The 24300-nt window shown below is 40.1% G+C and overlaps 1 protein-coding gene across 2 annotated transcripts in view; it reads left to right on the top strand.

The window, feature by feature from the left end:
* LOC124723176 (constitutive coactivator of peroxisome proliferator-activated receptor gamma-like) overlaps window positions 1-24300 on the top strand; it is a 735979-nt gene that overhangs the window by 21373 nt on the left and 690306 nt on the right. For both annotated transcript variants that reach the window (XR_007006530.1, XM_047248371.1), the window contains exon 2: window positions 21533-21679. The gene's annotated coding sequence lies outside the window, so the exon portion shown is untranslated. The remainder of the gene's footprint in view (window positions 1-21532; window positions 21680-24300) is intronic.

Here is a 24300-nt window from a genome sequence, read left to right as displayed (position 1 = left end):
CTATTTATGGTGGGATTGCCTGACCACTATTATACTCACTATCGGAATGAACTTCGCTCACATACTACTATGAATGTGTGGCCACTGTCAACAAGAAGACAACACCCTTTAGAATGTGGACGACTGCCAGATCAAGTCCAACTAGCACTTAGTAGTTTACTCCCATACATCACCCACTGGTACATGGAAGTGGCAGCTCCTGTCCATCCATCAGTTGCACTGTCTCTAATGTCCTTACCTTTGGAGCAGACATTGCACTCAGGATGATGGTGGTTCAAACCCACGTCCAGCTGTCCAGATTTAGGTTATCTGTGATTTCCCTAAATCACTCCAGGCAAATGCTGGTATGATTCCTTTGAAAGGGCAAGGTCGATTTCCTTCCCCGTCCGTGAAACAATCAGAGCTTGTGCTCCATCTCTAATAACCTTAGTGTTGATGGGGTGTTAAACTCCACCATCCTTCCTTTTTTTGAGCAGACCATCTGACATTGTCTGCATGTGAATTTATGAAGGCCATTTCTCAGCCTTCAGCCACTGTAATGCTGGAAGCCTGGATACCATGTTCTTGAGTACACCATGCTCAAAAGCCCACTTTCCTTTCTACCAGTGTGCCACAAGGATCATTCCACATCCCAGAGCACATGGATGTGGCGAATTATTCTCTGCAGTCTAACTAAGCAACTAATCACATTGTACCAGTGATTTAGAGGGGAATGTGTTACATTGAAACCAACAAAATATTTAACAGTCAGTCAACTATAGCTTAAAGGGTGGTATGCTGTTGTTCTAATATGCAAGGCCACCATGAAATGATTAGAGTACCTCTGCCACACATCAGTTTCCATGCCTCCATTTCCATTAGATAAATACCGCTGCCCTGCCATGGGCTGGCAATTCAGGTATCTCCAGGAATGCCAGTATGACCAGTCTTTCTTTAGGCTCTAGTGATTGTTTGTGCATTTGGTTGCGGACTCTCAGCTTATGTCCGCACCCGTCATGGATTGGTATTACTGAGCCAATCAGCATTTATTAATTGACTATCAGAGGTGGAAGTGTGTGTGTGTGTGTGTGTGTGTGTGTGTGTGTGTGTGTGTGTGTGTGTGTGTGTGTGTGTCGGGGGGGGGGGGGGGGGGGGGGTTTGCACGTACGTGCGTGTGAGTGAATTTCTGAAATTGTTTCCACAGGCATCGGCATCCATGTACAGTCCATATGCAACCCAAACAGTCATATATGGAAATATAACTATGAAAGCAGTTCTGTCTATGACTGTATAAATTACTGCATGACTGTATAAATTACTGCATTAATCATAAAGAGCGATACCTTCTAGTACTGATTACTATTTGGCCATTGCAAATTTGAGAGCTCAGAGAAAACTAAAGATGAGCTATTTGTAATTTTGAATTTGTTTTCTGCCAGGAAATGGTTTTAAATTGTTTGTTTTTGTGTAGGGAAATAAAATAGATCTAATAATTTTTGAGCAGGACCTCTTTTCATGGATTTTCTTCTAACATTATTTTATATTTATTATTGTTCAGATACTGAAATACTGAGAAAAGTTTTCAGACCGCCAACAACATTGTCACATGCTTAAAATAAAGACTTTTTCATATTTGCCATTTTCTTTTTCAGCATAACATATAAATAAAAAGAACACAGCCAAAGCAGCAAATGCTGCTCACTGTCGTATGAATGTGGTCTAACTCCAATTGAAGGTGCATACCTAGGGAAGGCCTTAGAAGCAGATAACTTTAAGCAGTGCTCCACAGCTTTTATAAATGTTTTAATGTTTAACCACCACAAAGCTACTAAATTATTTATTGTTCTTCAACAATTTTTGAAAGTATGTCATCATCCAGCAGACTTTCCACACCATTTAACAGTTCTAAGCTGTAAGATAATGATTTACTGTTGAAACTAGCAGATATTTTGTGGATCGTGGACCATATATCAGAAGGACAGATTGCATGTCATAGGAGAGTGAGTATCATTTCAGTTTACAAAAATGTTGCCTCTACTGAGATCGAAGTTGTGTTTGACAGTGAAGTTATGTGGTCACGTAGAATATGTCTAGGCGGAACCAAGGTAATTGCTGAATGTTTTTACCACTCACTTGATTCGATAGTGACAGTCTAGAGTCATCCAAAGAAACTATATGGTCAGTAGCACATAAATACCCAGATCATTCAATATTAGTTGGAGGTGTCTGTAACCTACGGAGTATAGACTGGGACATCTATACGTCTGTGGATTCATTACGGAGAGACTGTGTGTGTGTGTGTGTGTGTGTGTGTGTGTGTGTGTGTGTGTGTGTGTGTGTGTGTGTGTGTGTGTGTGTGTGCTCAAGTCAAAATTGATCCATTACCTTCGGTTTATAGTAACAATGAGAGCCGCCAGCACATTTTACTGATAGGTGGTGTTGCACCATGACATTGATGTTGACCTTGAACCCGCCGAGCTGACACGGTTCAAATGCTAATCATTTCTGCAGAAAATACTAGTGTACATGTCCTGTGAATATAAACGTCCTATCTCTAGTTGTTCAAAGAACATGAGTGCATTGTGTGCTCAAACATTAAGAATTACCTCGAAGAGAACGGTCTATTGACACACAGTCAACACAGTTTTAGAAAACATTGTTATTGTGAAACACAGCTTTACTCACAAGAAGCGTTGAGTGCTATCAACAAGGGATTTCAAATTGATACCATATTTCTAGATTTCCAGAAGACTTTTGTCACTATACCTCGTAAGCAGCTTGTAATCAAATTCTGTGCTCGTGAATTATCGTCTCAGCTACGCGAGTAGAGTCATGAATTTCTGTCAACAGTTTGTAGTTACTGATGGAAAGTCATTGAGTTAAACAGAATTGATTGCTGGCATTCCCCAAGGTAATGTCATAGGCCCTCTGCTGTTCCTTATTTATGTAAACAATTTAGGAGACAGTATGAGTAGCCATCTCAGGTTGTTTGTAGATGATGCTGCCATTTATCATCTAGTTAAGTCATCAGAAGATCAAAACAAATTGCAAAAAGATTTAGAAATGATAGCAGTATGGTGTGAAAATTGCCAGTTGACCGTAAATAATGAAAAGTGTGATAGCATTCATGTGAGTACTGAAAGAACTCTGTTAAACATCAGTTACATGAAAAATCAATCAAATTTAAAGGCTGTAGATTCAACTAAGTACCTATGAATTACAGTTATCAACAACTTACATTGGAAAGAACACACAGACAAAGTTGGGGGACGGTGAACCAAAGACTGTGTTTTGTTGGCAGAACACTTAGAAGATGAAACAGATCTTCTAAAGAGACTGCCTACACCATGCTTGCCTGTCCTCTCTTGGAGTACTGCTGCATATTGTGAGATCCTTACCAAATAGAATTAACAGAGTACTTTGAGAAAGTTCAAAGAAGGGCAGCAGGTTTTGTATTATGGAGAAATGGGAGAGGAGAGTGTCACAGGCATGACGCCGGATTCGGTGTGAACATAATTAAAACAAAGGTGTTTTTCTTTGCGACGGGATCTCCTGACAAAATTTCAATCACCATCTTTCTTCTCCGAATGTGAGAATATTTTATTGATGCCGATTTACATAGGGAGAAATGACCATCGTAATAAAATAAGGGAAGATATAGGTGCACGTTTTTTCCATGTGCTGTTAGAGAGTGCAATAATAGAGAAATATTGTGAAGGTGGTTTGATGAACCCTCTGCCAGGCACTTACGTGTGATTTGCAGAGTACCCATGTAGATGTATAATGTGCAAATGACAGCAGACAGAGGTTAGTAGAGATTCGTGCATCTGTGAAAAAGATCTACGCACGAATCGTACAACTATGTCTGTCATACCATAGCAAAAGATCTTGCTGAGAACCCGAGAAAAATGTCAAATTGCTAAGTGTGTCTAAGGCTTCTTTTCATCCAGTCATTTGTTGACCAGTATGGTATGACAGTTGAAGATAGCAGTTGAAGTTGTAACTTCTGTGTTTAAGAAATCATTCATGGAGGAGAATCGTACAAACATATCATTGTTTGTCCATTGAACGGACTCCCTTATGGACGACATAGTAATAAGCAACCCTAGCATAGAGAAACAACTGAAAGAGTTGAAAACAAATAAGTTGCAATGTCCAGATGGAATCCCGGTTCAGTTTTACAAAGAGTACTCTTCAGCATTGAACCTGTACTTAGCTTGCATTGATTGCAAATGTCTCACCCAGTGCAGAGTCGCAAGTGATCAGAAGAAAGAACAGGTGACACCTGTATATAAGAAGGGTAAAAAGAACAGACCCATAAAATTACTGCCCAATATCCATAATATCGGTTTGTTGCAGAATCCTTGAACATATTCTCAGTTTGAACACAATACATTTTCTTGAGACTGAAATTCTTGTGTCCACGAATCAGCATGGTTTTACTAAGCATCACTTGTGTGAAACTCATCTTCCCCTTTCTCATGATACACTGCGAAATACGGATGAAGGGCAACAGGCAGATTCCGTATTTCTAAATTTCTGGAAAGCGTTTGACTTGATGCCAACTACAGACTGTTAACAAAGGTATGAGCATATGGAATTGTTACTAGATCTGTGAGTGCCTCAGAGACTTTTTAAGTAATAGAACCCAGTATGTTGTCCTAGAGAGCAAGTATTCATAAGAGACAAGAGTATCGTCAAAAGTGTCCCAGGGAAGTGTGGTAGAAGTACTATCATCATCATCTATATACACAAATGATCTTGCGGACGAGGTGGCAGCAGTCTGTGGTTGTTTGCTGATTCTTCTGTGGTGTATAATAAGGTTGTGAAGTTGAATGACTTAGAAAAAAATTGTAGATGGTGTGTTGAATGACATCTAGCTCAAAATGTAGAAAAATGTAATTTAATGTAAATGAGTAGGGAAAAAAACCACAATGTTTGGATACAGCATTAATAGTTTCTGCTTGACTCAGTCATGTCTATTAAATGTCTTAAGCATAACATCACAAAGCGATATAAAAAAAAAGAACAAGTGTGAAAGGATTGTGGTAGGGAAGGCGAGTTGATCAGCTGTGGTCTATTGGGAGAATTTTGGGAAAGTGTGGTTCATCTGTAAAGGAGACTGTGTATAGGATGCTAGTGCAATCTATTCTTGAGTACTGCTCGAGCATTTGGGATCCGTATCAGGTCGGATTAAAGAAAGAAATTGCATCAGTTCAGAGACACACTGCTATATTTGTTACCAGTTATTTCGAACGACATGGAAGTGTAATGGAGGTACTGTAGGAACTCAAATGGGAGTCCATGGATGGAAGACAACATTCTTTTCAAGGAACAATGTTGAGAAAATTTATAGAACTGGCATTTGAAGCTGTCAGCAGAACAATTGTGCTGCCGCCAACATACATTTTGTGTAAGGACCACAAAGATAAGATATGAGAAATTACAGAGGCATAGAGACAGTCATTTTCCCCTTGCTCTACTTGTGAGTGGAGCAGGGAATTAAATGACTAGTAGTGGTACAGCGTACCCTCTACTGTGCTGTGTATGGTGGCTTGTGGACTATATATGTAAATGTTCATGGTGGTTATATATAAAAATGGCATTACATAAACTTTAAAAAACCATTATAAATTATATTAAATTATAAACTTAAAAGTAGTTTGCCATAACATTGTAAAAGACAGAGTTATGATTATCCATTTCTAGCTATGTTAATGAACATAGTAACAGGTTTGGAGACTTCCTCTGAGACATGTGGGGCTCAGAGTGAGTGCTAAAGTTAATAAACAAGACTATGTAGAGCTCACAAACTATGCAGTTAAGTAGAGGTTTTTGCAGTTGTGATGGTTACTTACAGAATAGTGAAAACTGATTTTTATGACACTTTTACAATGTAGTGATGCAATAGTTCTAATTTTATGATTCTACATTATTTATAATGACTAAAAAGTTTAAGTAATATCTTTTTATGCATAACCACCTCAAAGCTTCTAGTTTTGACAATAGGGCCTATGTGTTATATGTGAGTGCAGGCTTTCTTAGCGAATTTCATATATGAAGTCTTCACGGGTTGTCAGCCGAGTAGTGCCATCGTCTCGTAGCAACGTTTCGATGGAATGCGTCTCCATCATCTTCAGACGAAGTGTCGGCAGGTGGTGGGGGAGACGCGTGTGCAGGGTTCGTGTCCCGGCATTCGTCTGTGTCTGCTCTGTCCGCGGCCCTTGGTGGAACAGAACGTTCTTCTCTGATTTTCCTGATTGCAGGCTCCCAAGCTGCACTGAGATGGTAGCCACTGTCGCGGTTGATTAGGTTGTCATGTAACCGTATTCTATGGTCTCTTTGATTACTTAGTCCCAAAATCCGTTTGTACTGGATATTTTCTTTGTGTCCTTGAAATCGAAGGTGTGTTTCTCATCAATACTATGTTCTGCCACAGCAGATTTGTTGGTCTGACCCAAGCGTACATGCGTGATGTCTTCATTGCGACGCTGTGAGATGCAATGTTGCATCTGTCCTATATATTGCATCCCTCATTCGCATCCGATCTAGTACACACCAGGTGCCGTCAGACCTAGTGGATGCTTGGTTGAACCGAGAAGGTATTTGATTTTTCCCGCTGTGCGGAAAACGGTCTTCACTTTGTTTCTTGAGACTTCTAGTGATCTTGGCCCTTGGAGGACCTGTGTATGGCAAGAACGCACAGCCCATTACTTCGTCTTCATCCGCGCTCTCTACTTGTGGTCGGTCTTCAGAGCTCTCCTTATTTGTGTCTCACTGTATCCATTTTTCTTGAAGGTGTCTTTGAGATGTTGCAATTCTTGTGGCAAACTTGCCTTATCGCAGATGGACCTGGCCCTGTGCACTAAGGTGTTGAGTACGGAATTGCGTTGCGCAGGGTGGTGGCAGCTGTTGGCATTAAGATAGAGGTCCATATGTGTTTTCTTTCTGTATACTGCGTGTCCCAGTGTGCTCTCCATGTCTCTTGTTATCAGGATATCCAGAAAGGTTAAGCTTCTGTTCTCTTTTATCTCCATGGTAAATTTGATATTTCCATGTATACCATTGATGTGTTGATGGAACTCGAGCAGTTTGTCCCTGCCATGTGGCCAAGCTACAAAAGTATCATCAATGTATCTGTAGAAGGCTTTTGGCTTGTGTTTAGCAGTGTCCAGTGCTAGTTTTTCAAAGTGCTCCAGGTATAGGTCGGGTATGCCTGATGCTAGGGGGAGCTCATAGCTACACCATCTATCTGTTCGTATAACTTCCCACCACATTTGAAATAGGTGGTGGTTAGCACATGGCGAAAGAGCTTGATGATATCCTCCTCAAAGTGTTCTTCGAGTAAAGCCAGGGAGTCTTCTCTTGGTACTCGTGTGAATAAGAATGTCACATCAAAGCTGACTAGTAGGTCTTCATTTTCCAGCCGCATTCCCTGTAGTACCTTCATAAACTCAGCCGGGTTTTTCACATGGTGTGGACCATAACCCACAAAGGGTTTTAACATCTTTGATAAATGCTTAGCAATACCATATGTCGGCGAGTTAGTAGTGTTCAAAATAGGCCGTAATGGGATGCCTTCGGCCCTTTGGGAGGCCATAGAGACGTGGTGGTGTCAGTGCCCTCGGGTACAGCTTCCTGATAATATTCTTCTCTAGTCCCGAGTTGTTGAGCGTCTCAACGGTGTTGCGAGTCACTGTTGTGGTGGGGTTCTTCCCTAGTTGTTTGTAGGCAGGATCCTGCAGGAGGGCGTTGATTTTTTTGCCAATAGTCTTCTGATTTAAGCTGCGCCATCCCATTCCCTTTGTCTGCAGCCAAGACCACTGTGTCCTCCCTGAGTGCCCGTAGTGCCTTGTGCTCTGCTGCCGAAATTCAGAGGAGAATTTGGGACTTCAGTTGTGCCAACAGTTAGTTTTACATCTACTCTTTCTCGATGTTGGAGCTGGATTAGACATTGCTTACAAGGGTGATGCAAATGACAGCCAGAGGGGATTCAGCTATGAAAAGAAATGGCATCGCAGATCACCACTCCTATTTGTCGTGCTGTATGGCGGGTGACAGTCAGGTTGGTATCCCACAGCTGTTTGGGTCATCTCCAGATGGGTGTTCACTGGTCATTGGGGGTCAGAAGCGAAACTCATTGTTGAAGACAATTCTACTCCAGTCAATGAAATTCCATGCTGAAGACATGTCTGGAGACACCCCAGACACAGGGGTATACCAACCTGACTGTCACCCACCATACAGCCTAACAATCAGGAGTGATGGTCTGGAGTACCATTTCTTTTCAAAGCAGGACACCTTTGGTTGTCATCCACAGCATCCTTACAGCACAACAGTATGTCAACAATATCTATGCTCTGGTATGTTTCCCTTCATGGCAAGCCATCCTGGGCCTAAATTTCAGCAAGATAAAGCTGCCTGCACACGCAGAGTTTCTTCTGCTTGTCTTCATGCTTGCCAAACCCTACCTTGGCCAGCAAGGTGGCTCATTCCACAAACGAGAATGTGTGAAGCATTATGGGCAGGGCCCTTCAAACAGCTCAGGATTTTGACAATCTAATGTGCACATCGGACAGAATTTGGCATAGGATCCCTCAAGAGGACATCAAACAACTCTATCAATCAGTGTCAAGCTGAATAACTGCTTGCATAAGGGCCAGAAGTGGACCAACACATTATTGATTTGCTCAATTTTGTGAAGCTCTTTCATGTGAATAGATCATCAATTTTTTCTGAAATTGTAATCATTTGTTTGAGTGTACATGTGCATTACACCTACCAATTTCTGTCCCATTTGGATAATTCCTTTATGTGTTTTTTTTCCTTTTTTTTATTATATAGTATATTAACTATTGGGTTAGGGAAGCAGATTATCTGCTTCACTTTTATTAAAAATTTGAATGATCCCAGCCAGTGCAAGACCCTCACGTTTAAAATGTTGGCATGACTACTGGAGGATTTAGGATCAATTGCATTCCTATCCACTCCTAGCCTGTGTGCAAAATGTATTCATATGTATGAGGCATGTTTTTTAAGTAAGTACAGTTTTGAAATTAAAAAAAGATGTGCTAAGATATCTCAATAATTTTATTTTTACATGAAAGCCTGAAAGCCTGTACCTTAATCTACTTTTCTACATAATTTCCATCAATATTGAGGCTCTGTCATAATGTTGTACCAGTTTTTGAATACCCTCGTCATAGAATTCTGCCTCCCGACTTGTTAACCACTGCATCACCTCTGTTTTGACTTAGTCATCATCTTGAAGATGCTGACAGCCCAGGTATTTCTTGAAGTGCAGGAACAGGGGGCGCAATATCGGGGCTGTATGGAGGATGATTTCGAGTTTTCCATCGAAAAGATGTGATGAAATATTTGGTCTTTGATTCGCCACATGTGGACAGGCATTGCCTTGCAGCAAAACAATGCCCTTGCTCAACTTCCATTGACTGTTGATTTTATTCTGGTGTGACATAGGCCACCCAAGTTTCATCGCCCGTAACAATTTGGCTTAAGAAAGCATCACCGTTGTTGTGGTACTGCTCAAGGCAAAGTCAATGCACTGTCTAAACGTTTGGTTTTGTGCACGTCCGTCAACATTTTCGGTACCCAAAGTGCGCACAATTTTCAGTAATTCCAGTGCTCGGTCACAATTCCATACAAAACACTACAAGAAACATTAGGAAAGTCATCCCACAAGGAGGAAATCATAAAGTGTCTGTTTTCTCTCACCTTATTGTCCACTTCCTGCACCAAACTTTCATTAACGACCGAAGGGCGCCCACTCCGTTGTTCATCATTCACATTTTTGCGGCCGTCTTTAAATGCTCTCACCCACTTTCTTACCATTCCATCACTCATAATGTTTTCTCCGTAAACTGCACAGATCTCATGATGAATATCGATTGCTTTTAGGCTTTTAGAACTAAGAAATCTTATAACAGCCTGTACTCCACAGTCAGCGGGACTCACAATTATTGGAGGCATCTTAAAACACTCAGTACACAACATAAACAAGGAAGAATCAGACTGTAATGGCATCAGTGCATAGATTAAGGTACAGGCTTTCATGTAAAAATAAAATTATTGAGATATCTTAGCACGTCTTTTTTTAATTTCAAAACGGTACTTACTTAAAAAAACATGCCTCGTAAATTCTTGCCCATATTGAGAGTATCTCTTCAATAACTGTCAGCAATCAGTCAGGCATTTTGAGATTCATGCAAAGAGGTTACTTTTGGAAATGGTTGTGCCAGATATTGACGTTTGATTTCCAAGGCTGGAGTAAGCTTATCCTGGCTTCTTAAGACCCCCAGAAACATTACAGACTTGATTTAATTAAAAGATAAATACACTTCTAATACAAAAATTTGGTTGTATTTGTATAAACTTATAAATATGTAGCATTGTATCATAGTACATACTGTTCATTCAAGAGGAGGTCATTTGTTTGAGTTTTGACTTTTTAACACATTTCCACACTTAAGTGCACAGGTGTATGTGATACAAAATGCATTGAGCATCTATGAGGGAATTGAGTATCTGCTCCAATTTCCTCATCTCACTGCAAACACTACTGTGTGGAAACCTGAAGGAATGAGCATGCAGATATACCAGCTAAGGCAGCCAGAACGGGACACAGTGTGTGACAATGCTATGCCCTTGCACGTTGTCACCTCACTTATTGATCAGAATGCCATTCCACTATGGGAGAAGGAATGGGTTTTGGTGAGTGATAGTTTACTGTGGTTGGTGAATGGCAACTGCCTGACCTTTTCATGTCTTGTACAAGCCACTTCAGTGGGATGAAGTTATTTTGACACTTCTCTGAATAGGGAAAGCCCCTTTAATGCATGACTTAATACTGTGGTGGGAGAAAGTCCGAAAGTGTGATACTTACGGCATGTGAATCACTGTATACCACATTTTAACAGTGTGTGTTATATTTTGGCCAAAGGCAGAACCAAACTTTAATGTGGAAAGACCACCCACAAAGATTTTAGGATGGAGGTTTTAATGTGTAACAGAGTGACTGGCTTATCCTTTTAGTTCAGTAATCAGTCATTCATGCTTAAGGCAATATTATTTTAGATTTTACTGAGTTCAGTTTATCATTTTATTGCTCTAGTCCTAACAGGCAACAGCATGTTTTTAATGACGAGATGGGGGAGGCAGGAGTTGAATGCAAGAATCATATTTTATTTTTTGTAGTTAAGTTCTAATGAACATTTATATCATTTTATGAATTTTAACCACGTTCATCAAAGAAAATTTTACCATCATTATTATTTCAGAATGAATTTTTCACACTGCAGGGGAGTGTGTGCTAATATAAAACTTCTGTGTGCCATACGAGACTCGAAATTTAGACCTTTGCCTTTCACAGGCAAATGCTTTACCAACTGAGCCACCGTAGCACAAGTTACGACCTATCCTCACAGCTTTACTCTGCCAGTACCTCATCTCCTACCTTCCAAACTTCACAGAAGTTCTCCTGCAAAACTTGGGAGTAGCACTATTGAAGAAAGTATATCATGGAGAGAGGCTTAGGCACAGTTCCCAAAATGAATTTTTCACTCTACATCAGAGTTTGCACTAATATGAAATTTCCTGACAGGGCTGCTAGTCCCACAAGTTTTGTAGGAGAACTTCTGTCAAGTTTGGAAGGTAAGAGATGAGGTGTTGGTGGAAGTAAAGCTATGAGGACTGATCGTGAGCTGTGCTTGGATAGCTCAGTTGGTGGAGCATTTGACCAGGAAAGGCAAAGGTCCAGATTTCAAGTCTCAGTCCAGCACACAGTTTTGATCTACCAGGAGGTCTCATCATCATTGTTTTGTCACCTGTTAAATGGAAAAATTGCTGAATATTTGAAACTGAGTTTCCAAAAACAAACTCTGTGTTCTAACCAATACTTCAAGGATGACAGATTGAGGTGGCTCTGTGGTAACATACTAGACTTGCATTTGGGAGAATGATCCTGTCCGAACATCCAGATTTAGGTAGAGTTTCAATGCTTTCCCTAAAGCAATTAAGGAGATTTCAGGAGGTTTCCTTTGAGAAGTACTTGAGTGACAGTCCCCTATGCCATGAATGTGCACCATACCTTTGAATCCTTTATATGTTGATCTATATGTCACTGTTATTTATACTTTTCACTGTTTCATGTAGATTGTTGTAAAATGTTTCCTTCAGTAGTAACTCACCACCTTCGTTTGTTGATATGTATCATTATGTGATGAGTACATATCGTACACTTCTCCTGAAACATACTGTCCCAAGTCTCTTAGATAAAGGCTTGTATAAGTGTTGACATTCAGAGCAAGAATAAAGTGGCTTCAAACCCTGTTGGCAGTGAGATCATTAGGAATTGAACATAAGCTTTTATTGGACAAGGGTAGGGAGGGAGGATGGCTACATCCAGTAAATATCTATGCATTTAAAAATGAGCAATAAAGGAAATCCAAGAGAAATTAAAATGTGGATCACTGTGCCACCTTGCTCTGTAGATTCTAGTAAATTGATTTTTGTGTATTGTTAAATAACATTGCCACTCCTTTCTTTGCTCAATGTGCTCCCCCATTCCCCCAGAGAGTGAAAGTGTGTAGCATTCACATATTTTCATCACATCAGATTTGTATCACCTGACTTTGGGTAGCCAAAGTGTATGTAATCTGTACTGCTGTATGTCCCAATTTGTTGATTTCAAGTCATGTTCTCACAGTAAAGGATACATTTTTTGTTTGCCGTAGTGTCATCTCTAGATCAGTTTAACAACCTTTAGTTCACTTTTTCTTACTGAGTTTCATTTAGAGGGATAGTTATTAGCCTATAGTCTCAAAGGCCATGGTAAGGATCTTCACAGCTAGCACAATGCTATATATCCTTGGCCGATACTTTCTGCTTCACCTGTCTTCTAAGGCAGCTTCTTGTATATATGGTTAGAGAGTATCCCACATCATCACGAGAATGGAAATTGAAGATGGTCCTAGCTTCCATTTGATTCCACTTTATCCTCTTCTACTGTAAATATTGCTTGTTCACCACCACGTGCAATTATGTTTTAGGGAGTTTTCCTTAATTAAAAGTGGCTTGAGGAACCATTTTTGCATTTTTACTAGTATTTTTTAGAGATTGCATACATCCAAAAATTTCTGTGTCTCTTTTTCCCAGGGATATTTTCTGAGCGTTTTGTTATAAGGGGCCTGTGGTCCCCATTGGCTCATTACAGGGTAATGATGTAATTATGAATTGTGTGGTTTTGTTACCTCTATCACTTTTGTTTTTGTGAAAATACTTTCACAACAGTGAGAGCCCAGGAACACAGGTCAACAATGAAAATCTGACTGAGTTGAAAACAGCCGTTTCCTATATATTTTGGACTGTAAAAAACAAATTTTACATTTAAACCACTACATTACCTCTTATTTCTGAGATATACTATATAACTCTGTTTTTATACTATGTAAGTGTGGGGTGCTTCATTACATTAAATACCAATATACATCTTATTTAGTTCTTATGTAAAACTTGTCTGCATTCTTGCCTGTTTTCAGATTACTTGCAGTGAAATTAGGAAAGGCCTTTTATTCTTCCAGCTTGATTCTGTGAGTGGACTTTCATAAAAAAGCCACATCATCATGAAAATGTGTAAAGCATTCTGGCCATTTCTGCTATATCTGTGGACCTGTAATATTTGTCAACCAGAAATATCTTATTATTCCATTACTAAACATAGCTTACCATCATTATTTTGGTGTAAAATGAGATGATCAGGCATACCGCCCCTATGATTTGAATGTAGCACACCAGTCATATGGATAACAGCTATTTCTGTGTGATACTCCTATTAACAAAGATCTATGAAGAAAGAAGAGGTTGAACTTTACGTACACCAGTATCCGGTCAGCTATCCATACGAGTATTGCATGCCTGTAATGAACCAAGGAATTACAGTCTGGAGACAGATGTCAGTGAAGCCAAAATGGAAGAAACATCTCATCCAATACTCTTTGCTTTAATATCACAGTGTCCTAATTTTACAGCTGTATCAAAAAGAGCCACAAAGGCTAACTTAAGGTGATATAAATGATTTAATTCGTAACCTTGACCTACCACAAAACAAGGATGAGTTTCTAGGCTGAAAGAGTGGAATCTTTTAGAACCGCTTACGAATGCATCAATGTACAGGACACGGGAAAGATTGCATTCAATATTTATAAAGAAGAATAACCAAAATGTCTACTGTAATGTGAGTAGTTTGATGTCAGATTTGAATGTGGTGCAGCCAATGTAGGACACGAGATTATTCGTAGATGCATCAAAGCTTAGTTTAAAACCTGTGTTGCTCCATAGTGAGAATTATATGCCTTTAATTCCTGTCGGCCACAATGTCAATATGAAGGATACATATGCCAATACGAAATTGCTTCTGGAAGTGGTTAATACAAAGACCATAACTGGCAGATCTGTGGAGGCCTCAAGATGACTGCAACACTGTTGGGTAAGCAGTTGGGATGCACAAAACACTGCTGTTTCCTGTAAGTGGAACGGTTGGGTTAAATCTGCTGTATACACCAAAAAATACTAATCTCCAATGGAAACTCTTTGACATGGGTATAAGAACATCCAGCTTGGCTAGCTGATAGATTGGAATAAAATTATTATGCTACTTCTAAATATCAAACTTGGCCTCATGAAGAACTTCATAAATGGAGTGAATAGTGATGGAGATGCTTTAAAGTATGTGAAAGACAGATTTCCATGGCTGAGTGAGGCAAAGCTGAAGAAAGGAGTCTTCATTGGTCCTGAAATTCGTAAAATGTTTGTAGGTCAAAACTCTTCGTCCTCCAGGGCAATGAGAAAGAAGCATTGGAAGCCTTTAATAGTGTTGTGCGTGGATTCTTGGGTAACAGAAGAGCTGCAAATTGTGTTGAGCTAGTGAACAGCACGCTGGACAAGTATCGGCATGTCACAAAAAATGCACTTTCTCCATTTGCATTTACATTTTTTCTGGAGAACTGCAGTGCAATGATTGTGTGATAGCATGATGAACAGGTCCACCAAGACTGATGGAATGAAGATATCAGGATTGATGGAATTGTTCTATGCATGCAGACTATTGTTGGTTGTAGCTTCAAGATGCTTCAGCACAGGATCACAGTAAAGAGAAAGTACCCTCCTCCAAAGAGTCCATGTCTGTGTTTCACGTATTTTTTTGTATTCATTTCTGTTGATTTTGTTAAGTTGAATGTAGTTGATTTAAATCACATTCTCATTTTAAAAAATTGTTCGGACTTTTTAAATAGTTTCACATAACACTGTTAAATGTTACATTTCACTGACCTTATATTATCATGCATCTCCAAAACTAGAACAGGTAAAAGACGTAATAACAGATTTTTTTTCTGTGACTCCAAATTAGTATAGTTCCACATTCTTCATTCAGGCCACAAAAAAATTCTTCTTTTGTCAACTTGTGTAATACACAGTCATCACAACATACATTACAAAACATGGAGTAAACCAACAACCCTCAGATGCAAAAAGACTGTGATTGGTTTCCATAAATGTGAGAACATCTCAGCATATCGTTGGTGATCCACTCTTCCTTTGCATTCAGTGAACCCATCAGGAGATGCACACAAGCCAAAACTTTATCATTTAGTCTATCCATACTGCTGTGTATCACTGTTAACATACACCTAACACTGCCAGAACAACATATTCAAAACAAAATTAATCATCATAGTTGTTAAAAAACGTGAACAAGTCAATAAATAATAATGTGCTAGGCTTTGATGGAATTTAAATTCAATTTTACTGGGAGTACTCTGTGGCATTGGCCAATGTCTTAGTCCACATTTATTGTCAGTCTCTTGTGTAGCGAAAAGTCCATAGTGACTGGGAAAATGTGCAGGTTACTCCCATATGTAAGAAGGACAAAAGAACAGTGTGCAAAATTATCTACCAATATCAGTCAATCAGTCTACATCCACATTCACAGCTCTGCTGAACAAGACACCTTATGACACATGGCAGAGGGTACTTCATGTACCACTCATGTGCCCCCTTTCCTATGCCATTCAAAAATGGTCTGTGAGAAGAAAGATTGTTGGTCAGCCTCTGTGTGATCTTGAATGTCTGTAATTTCACCTTCATAGTCTTCTTGTGAGAGACTGATGACCTCAGATGTGCTCAGAGCCATTTTCTTCTTGTGAGAGATACATAGGAGGACCCAATATTTTGATTGACTCTTCTAGGTCCATAAACTTTCAGAATATGGTCTTTTTGTGAAATATATGTAGCAGGAAGTAATACACTGGCCAAAAAATTAGGGAACATAATTTTGGGCGTCTGTCATATTCCATTGAGCAATGATTGAGGAGTGAGTATGTTACCAAATTATATCTTTATCTTGCACAAATTAAGTACACAACAAAACATTACTACATCCTTATTGATTTACATAATACATATCCGACTGGTGTCAAAAATGAGATGGAAACAATCATTCATTCCATCATCCTGGGTGCTTTCATTGGACTTTGGGAACTTCAATAACATGCATGCTCTCAGTGAGTATTTATCACTGCCAGACACGTACATGGCAAGTCCCGTATAAGTCTATGGAGTTCTCATGGTATCCGTCCCACTTCTTTAATGAGAGCCTTTGAGAGTTTGTGAAGAGGCTGTGGTAGAATAGGACTCCCACAAACACTTCTATCAAGCATGTCCCACTCATATGCAATAGGGTTTACGGCAGGACTCATTTCTGGCCATTCCATTACTTCATTGTCCAGGTTTCCAAACATTTCTGGAGAGAATTGCCATGTGGACCCTGTCATTATTGTTCATGAGAAGGAATGCAGGCCCACCACTGTATTGCAGCAGCCACCACCACATGGCCCAGCAGGATCTGATTGACGTACTGTCAGGTGGTAAGGCAACCATGGATGACAACAAATGACATCTGTACAGCTGTCAAAACTGATGCCTCCCCACATCAACAACAACCTTACCCAAATCTGTCAATTTCCTGGAAAACATTTGGCAAGTACTGCTTACCACGGCATCTCCACTTCCGAAAACGGCTACCACCAAGCATCGGAGGACATCTGGACTTGTTTCTGAATAACATATTTTGCTAGTGACAAAGTTGCCAGTTGACATGGATATGGCAGAATGGAAGGCGAAATGTGAGATGTTGTCTTTTGAAGTGGGGTAATTGAACAGGACATCTGGCCTGTAAGGTCCTTTCTCATAACGTATTCCTTACAGAATGATTGGACACAATGTCTCCAGTGGTCCTTTTGAGATCGTCTTGCAGTACTCTGGTGGTAGCCATACACTGCCACAATGCAGAGATGGCTAGGTATCAGTCTTAAAGTGGGGTTGTAATGCGTTGGCAAACTTGCCCAGCTCACCTTGTGTACTGACCTGTTTCCCTGTAATGTTTCCATGACCTAGGATGAGAGATTGAGAGACACTGATGTCTGTAGCAACATGGTGGTAAGTCAGTCCTTCTTGGATCAAACAGACTGCCCTTGCAACTTACACTGCATTAAGGTGTCCATGAGAGCTGGCTGATTCATGCACCGATTGCTTACAGTCCCTTAAATAAGCCTCATTGATGTGCCATCGGTGAACACAGTGTAATGCTGGGAAGTAGGCTTCTTAATGGAGAACACTCTTAGAGTGTTCGTCATTTCAGTGTTAAGATTCAGCTCCAGGGAATTAACTGGAGCCAAATTCACCGAATTATAGTTTGGTTGGAACTGCAAAAGAGACAGAGTTAATTCATAATTATAAACTGTGATGAACTTTTTTTTGGGGGGGGGGGGGGTTGAAAGGACAATAAAGAAGCTATGGAGTCCTCCTGGGACTGTCTTTCAATTAGGAATAATTGACAGATTTTGCAGCATGTGCTTGGTTGAATACAATGTCTACAAATGACAGCTGCTGTCAGTCAGCTGGAGAATGCTGCAACACCGGTACTCAGTTCTGTCTGAGAGGTCCCCTGATACTGTAATGTATAACAGCCAGCAGATGATGAATGACTTTAGTTGTCCCATATAGTGAAAATGGAGACCCCAAGCTATGCAGTAAGACCATGTGTATCATCTGTATCAACAGACATTTAACATACGAGCCATTGATACACGTGTTCCTCAAATTCTTGGTTGACCATTCTTAGAACATACACTCTTGAAATTTTAACCATTTAACATCGGGTGTCATGAATTTGCATCATACCAATGCCTCTACTAAGTGTAAAGTTAACTATTTTCGAGCACCAGTGCCAATAGATGCAAACTCTTCACGAAGCTACAAACGCTTCTGCCGTGTGCTGTCATGTCTTGAGTTTTTCGGGTACTTTTAGAATGATATAATTTTTAATTTTTTTTCTTCCATGAAGAAATTTATTCAGGCATTAAAGAGTTAATGCTAAACTACATGGAACCCAGAATACCTGTCTTGTAGTATCTGTCAGTGGAGTTGACTGATTATTTCATACATACTAAATCAACCTTTAACGGAATTCATTGCTCATCTTTGGATCTAGTGCAATTACCAGACTGATGAGCGATATTCAAGTATTGAGCAAATGAGGGTTTTGTAAGTTACTTCCTTTGTTGGTGGAGAGAGAGAGAGAGAGAGAGAGAGAGAGAGAGAGAGAGAGAGAGAGAGCTGTTATCCAGAAACCAGAATGCCTTGAGAAATCATCACTTGTGTGTTTTTGCTCAAAATATACTGCAAACCATGGATTAATGTGAACAGGCATATTCTATGTCCTGGATTTCCAGAAATTGTTCAACAGTGCTCCACACTGTATACTGCTGACAGAGATCTAACTATATGGAATAGGTTTTCAAATATGTGAGTGTTTCGGACACTTTTTGAGTAATACAGCCCAGTACCTTGTCCTGAACACCAAGCATTCATCAGAGACAAATGTAATTTCGAGAGGATTCCAGGGTAGTGTGATAGGTCCATATGTGTTTTCTATGTATATAAATACAGTGTGTTTCTGTAAGAGTGTGCACAAATGCAACGTGGCATAGAGAATGCGCCACTAAACAATTTGAGGTAAGGAATGTGGGGTCTGAGAAGACAGCTTAAGGTGATATGGAAGTAAACTTCTCTACCGCAGTGTGTAGCGTTACTGTTTCCCAGATTATTTATCACTAACATGCATACAAGTTTACATGTACTGTGCTGTTTATTTAGAAGCATGAATACTTAACGAATAGCAATTACACCCACATCACTCCCAACGAGTCCATGAAGTGCTTGTGACTGACTTTGCATTAAGGGTCGCGTTGTGTCAGTGGTTGCTCCAAGGATTAATCAGCCAGATTTTACATTAAATTGTGCTGTTTACTGACGAGACCTTATTTGATTGTGGTGATATTTTGAACAGTTGGAATAGTCATGTGTAAGTTGAGGAAAACCCTCACATTGTAGTAGGGTCACACCATCAAGTATGTTTTGCTGAGAATACCTGCTGGCATTGTAGGCCACAATCTCATTGGACCATATCTTCTATCTGGCCGTCTAAATGGCCATGTATATTTGAGGTTTGTGCAAAGAGTTTTTGGAGGATGTACCCTTGGCTGTTCATGAGAGGTTGTGGATACAACATGACAGTGCACCGCCTCGCTTCAGTGCTGTTGTCTCTGCAACCATCTCAATGCTGTATTTCCTGGTCACTGGATTAGAAGGGGGGGGGGGAGGGGGGTCCCCATTCCGTGGCTTGCAAGGTCACCTAATCTGAATTCCCTTGTTTATTTCCTATGGGGCCGTCTGAAGTCGCTTGTGTATAAGATGCCAGTGGATGCCGAGATGGAATTAGTTACCAGAATTGCAGCTGCCTGTGACATGATTCAAAACACACCAGCGATATTTGTCAGGGAGCATCAGAATCTTGTTAGCTGATGCATTGAGGTTGAAAATCAGTTTCAGAAGATTTTGTAAGATACGATACAAATGGTACATTCATTGTGGCAATGATGGTATTTGCAGTTAACTGTAAATAATGTAATAAAAAAAGTGCACATTAATGTAATCTTATTCTATTATTTATTCCTATTATCTCCTTAAGCTGGATTCTCAGACCCCAGGTTCCTTACCGCAAATTGTTCAGTGGCACATCCTCTATGTCCTGTTAATTTTTGCACACTCTCATCCTGTATATGTTGGATCAGGTGGTCAACAGTAATACTGTTTGCTAGCAATTCTTTTATGTGTGGGGAAGACAGCAGAACAGTTCTGGTACCTCCAGTGATCATATCACATAAGGACAGGTTAAGAGAATTTAGGGCTCATACAGAGGCATAGAGGCAATTACTTTTCTCTTGTTCCACATGCAAGTGGAACGAGGAAAAGGATGACTACCATTGGTAGAAAGTATCCTCCACCATGCACTACGCAGGGTGATTTTTTTCACCTTGTACGAATCCCAGGGATTGATCGATGAGAGGATACGGGACAAAAAAGGTCTAATGAACTTGTCTGGAAATGCATGGTTTTTATGTTTTCTTCAAACTATATCTCCCATAATGAAATTCTCTCTCTGCAGTGGAGTGTGCACCAATATGAAACTTCCTGGCAGATCAAAACTGTGTGCCAGACCGAGACTTGAACTTGGAACCTTCAATCTGCAAGTAATTTTCATATCGGCATACATTCCACTGCATAGGGAAAATTCATTTTGGAAGCATCCCCCCAGACTATGGCTAAGCCATGTCTCTGCCATATACTTTCTTCCAAGAGTGCTAGTCCCACAAGTTTCACAGGAGAACTTCAGTGTAGTTTGAAAGATAGGAGATTAGGTTCTGATTGAAGTAAAGCTGTCAGGACAGGTTATGAGTTGTGCTTGGATACCTTAGTCGGTGAGCACTTGCCCATGGAAGGCAAAGGTCCCGAGTTCGAGTCTCAGTCCAGCACACAGTTTTAATTTATCTCCATGTCTGCACCTTAGCTACTTTGCGGGTTGGTAAAATAGTTACAGTGCTGGATTTGTATTTGGGAGGATGTGCTTCAAATATGGGAGGAGGTGCTCCAAATCCTCATTTGACCATGTATTAAGATTTTCCATGATTCTTATAAATCACTTGTCTTGAAATTCTTATGAGACAAGGAAGTTTTTCGTAGATTGATTCTTCCACTATTGAGAAATTTTCTGTTGTGGTTTATTCATGTTCTCGTAGATTGATTCTTCCACTATTGAGAAATTTTCTGTTGTGGTTTATTCATGTTCTTAATTAGTCTGCTGTGCTACATATTTTAGTCTTAACAGTGAAGATGCCTGTACATTGTTTTTCTTTTTCAGATTTACATCAAGAAATGGGTAAATGTATACTGAGAGATAATTTGTTATATTTAAATGGGAAACCTTTTGCAGTTACATAATTGTTTGAAGCTGCAGGGCAGCTTTTATTAATCCAAATGTTGTGGTTCATCCTTGTGTTGACAGTCTGAAATGACTTGTTAGTTGTTGGTCAGACTCTTGGCTTCTTGAAAATATCAGGTCTGTCTTTTGCTTTTCCAGGTGCAACTTTCAAAGATGAGCAAATTCTTCACAAAAGCTGGGTGATTGAGATGTTCTACAGTATTAGTCCCAGATGTGTCATAATTCTTAAACAAGTAATTGTCACTTGTTGCTGAATATACCAGACGGGGGAGCTATTGTAACATTGTAAGTATTCATTCTTCTATTGTCATTTTGTACTTATGTGGATCCTCCATTTCATAACTGTTGCAGTAGTTGCTCTGTCACCTTGTCTTTGTTTCATATGAACGATGTGTGTCTCCTTTTAGAAGATATCGAGATACTTTTTTTGAGACAATCTGCTGTGTGTACCTAATGCACCATCTTTCTCTCCATTATTTCAGCAGATTACATAACATGGAAAATATATTAATTTTTCATTAGAAATTGTGATAGATTTATTTCAGTGTTAACCCCTTACTAAATTCATTTTTGCGAATTGGATCATGCGTAGTAATTGATTAGATTGATTTATCTGCTTTAGTTGTAAATGATATATTTTGTTGCATGACTAGTTTCTGATACTACTACTCAGTTAACGGATACAACGCATCATATGGTTTGTCAATTCATCGGTGTGGGATGGGAAAACCATTTAATCACAAAAGAACTAACTCATACACAGGCAGCCTTACAAAAATGTTTAGAATGTTTTCTCTGAAAACTGTCTTAAGAAACCAATTCTACAGTCCACATGTAACAAATATTTTTGAGCTCATGGGTATAAATAGCTCTGACTTTACTGACAGTGTCAGGAAAGAAGCAGGGATTTGTGACCATTGTGCTGTTAAAGTGACGTTGGTTGACAGTGGCCTGGGTATGACTTCGGGTCATGGCTGGTTGTGATTGCGGAAGTTCTGATGGCATGATGGTGCGTCAGAGACATCCTATGTCCTCATGTTTTACCTCACATATGACAGAATCTTGGTGCCTCTTACTAATGCCGCATATGCATGCGCATTTATGGGGTATTTTGACATGACAGTGGCCCGATGTGCACTGGGAATGTGAGGGCAGATGTACTCATTGCCAAGGATCCGGTCAACCACATCAAACCAACACAAGGTAGTTAGACATATTGTGCACCAAACACATCAAAAACTCCTTCACATCTGTGTCTGCTGCCCATGAACAACTAATGGACTCATCATTGTGTGTCATCCTGCACTGTTGGTCAGAGACTAGCAACAGCTGGACTAGGGAATTACCATCCCCAGAGTAGTTTGCTGTTCACACCAGTACACCAACTGTGGTGTTTGGAGTAGTGGCATTATTGCTAAGCACGTATTGCTGATGAACGGCATCACGTTGTGTTCAGTGATGAATTTCAGTTCTGCTCTACAACAGGTAACCTAGGGAGATATCCCATTCTCCAATATTCTACACTACAACAGATAACTCTCATCGGTGAGTGTTGCGGTGACGTAGGAAGACGTCTCATTCTTCCAGTATTCTGGAGAAACAGAACAGTGGTACTCCCGGAGCCATGGTGTGAGGAACCGAACCATCAGGTATGACTTCAGGTTATGGACTGTAGTGACTGAGTGCATGCTGGTGACACAATGTTACATTACAGACATTTTGTGTCCTCATGTATTACCTGTTATATAACAATACTGTGGAGCCATTTCTCAACAGGACAAACAGGCAATGTTAAAGTATTCCCTTGCCTAGCTAGATCCCCAGATCTGTCCCCAATAGAAACTGTGTAGGATTAACTTTAATGTCAACTCTGTCCCATTGCCCTATCCAGGATATCAAGGACCAGTGACATTATTTATGGTCCAATTTGCCTCTGGAGAGGATATAACAGCTTTGTGACACGTTTCCCAATCGAATCGATGCATCCATCCAGGCCAGAAAGGATAGAACATCGTACTGATAAGTAGGCCCTCACTTCAAAGTTCTTTGTTAATTTGATTCAATTTTGTAATCACTGAAGTAACATCACATACCCTTCAACCCAAAAAATTTCATTTAATTTCCTCATCTCCTTCCGGGGGCTTCAATTTATCAGTCAGCATGTGTAAAGGATGGATGGACAGACAGATGCGCGAGTAGTGGCGCGCGCGCGCGCGCGCGCGCCCACACACACACACACACACACACACACACACACACACACACACACACACACAGTGTAAAAAGTTTCAGCATTTGCTACTTGTCTTCCTTGTTTATAAAATCCACATTCTAAGATCTGTACAGCTGTCAACACTGATGCCTCCCCACATCATCAAGAACCTTACCCAAATCTGTCAGTTTCCTGGAAAACATTTGGCAAGTACTGCTTACCATGGCATCTCCACTTACAAAAACGGCTAACACCAAGCACCAGAGGACATCTGGACTTGGGTTTGTGAATAACATATTTTGCTAGTGACGAAGTTGCCAGTTGACATGGACATGGCAGAATGGAAGGCGAAATGTGAGATGTTGTCTTTTGAAGTGGGATAATTGAACAGGACATCTGGGTCGTAAGGTTCTTTCTCATAACAACAAGTGCATCATCTGCAAAAAGCCCTAGGTTACTGTTTATATTTTCTGCAAGGTCATTAATATACAATGTTAACAACATGGTTCCCAACACACTTCCCTAGACCACATGTGAAGTTACTTCCACATCTGACAATAACTCTCCATCCAAGATAAGATGCTGCATCCTCCCTGCCAAAATGTCCAGTCACTAATTTCACTTGATTCATATGATTGTATTTTTGACAATAAGCATAGGTGTGGCATTGAGTCAAATGCTCTTTGGAAGTCAA

The sequence above is a fragment of the Schistocerca piceifrons genome, chromosome X, assembly GCF_021461385.2.
Source record: "Schistocerca piceifrons isolate TAMUIC-IGC-003096 chromosome X, iqSchPice1.1, whole genome shotgun sequence".
Lineage (NCBI taxonomy): Eukaryota > Metazoa > Arthropoda > Insecta > Orthoptera > Acrididae > Schistocerca > Schistocerca piceifrons.
This window is presented reverse-complemented; position numbering and strand designations above follow the sequence as displayed.